Here is a 1450-nt window from a genome sequence, read left to right on the forward strand (position 1 = left end):
CTCCTTCCATTTCCCCATGCACATTAGTCCCGGGTTTCTGCATCCGCGGACACGTTGGGAACGTGGGCAGCACTTGCCCCAAATGGAGCCGAAGCTCCGATCCCTACGTAATAGGGGGTCTCGGGGTTGAGGCACAACCAGCAGTTGACAGTAAGATGGGGCGCACTTTTGTTCAGAAGTTGGAACCAGGCTTCCAGCGGCGCGAAAATGTCTGGTCTCAACAGAGCTCCCCGAGGCGGAGGCCAGGTTACTGCATCCCGGCGACTTGCCTCAGTCTTTGATGATGGTGGTGGTGGCTCGTCACACGTGGGGCCGGGCTTAGTCTCCTGACCTTGGGTCGCTGAGGGGCCAGGGGGCCAATTGGGTTGAGCGGTCGCCAGTAATATTTCCTAAAGTTAACCCGCTCCTTCCATTTCCCCATGCACATAGTCCCGGGGTTTCTGCATCCACAGACACGTTGCGAACATGGGCCGCACTTGCCCCAAATGGAGCCGAAGTTCCGAACCCTACGTAATAGGGGGGCTTGGGGTTGAGGTACAACCAGCAGTCTGCAGTAAGATCAGGCGCACTTTTGTTCAGAAGTTGGAACGAGGCTTCCAGCGGCACGAAAATGTCTGCTCTCAGAAGAGCTCCCCGAGGCAGAGGCCAGGTTACTGCATCCCGGCGACTTGCCTCAGTCTTTGATGATGGTGGTGGCGGCTCGTCACACGTGGGCCCGGGCTTGGTCTCCAGACCTCGGGTCACTGAGGGGCCAGGGGGCCAATTGGGTTGAGCGGTCGGGGTATTTCCCGTCGCTGGATAGTAAATAGTACCCTAGGGTCTGGCCCAGAGACATATAGCCTCAATCCCCATGTCTTTCCCCCGGTCCAGTCTTTAGCCCAATATGCCACTGGTTTGATGACAATGGGGTTGCAGTTTCCAACAGTACAGTTCCTTTCCGGGGCCCCTGGCCGCACCTGTCGGGTGAATCGTATGTTCCTGTCCGGAAGCTTCGGGGGCCATTGGGCATAGGTTTCACAGCCCCACTGTCCACAATAATAATCCTCCTGGTCTCCGCACTTCAGAAAGGGAATCCTGGGCTGGCGCGGGCAGACATATAGGGGAGTATGCCATAGTTGTTGCTCAGTCCCTCGGGTCCCGCAGCCATAGGTGGTTGCGGCCCTGTGTGTAGCCATCCCCCCGGGGATCCCCAGCTGCGACCCGGCTGGGCCCAAATTCATGAGCCTGGGTCTGTCCTGGGGCAGGTTCCAATCCTCCCCGAAGAGGCTACACAGGTCACACCGGAGAGTCCGTTCACCGGTGCCCGTTTCTCGGGCCAGTACTACCCCGTCTGTGGTGCGGATCACCTCCCAGGCATAATGTGGGGCCTGGTGGGAAAGGGGCTTACCGAACCTCCACATGACAGCGAGCAGCAGTAGATAGATCATGATGCAGGTACTAGTTTCACCTT

The sequence above is a fragment of the Myotis brandtii genome, unplaced genomic scaffold (assembly GCF_000412655.1).
Source record: "Myotis brandtii unplaced genomic scaffold, ASM41265v1 scaffold1287, whole genome shotgun sequence".
Classification (NCBI taxonomy): Eukaryota; Metazoa; Chordata; class Mammalia; order Chiroptera; family Vespertilionidae; genus Myotis; species Myotis brandtii.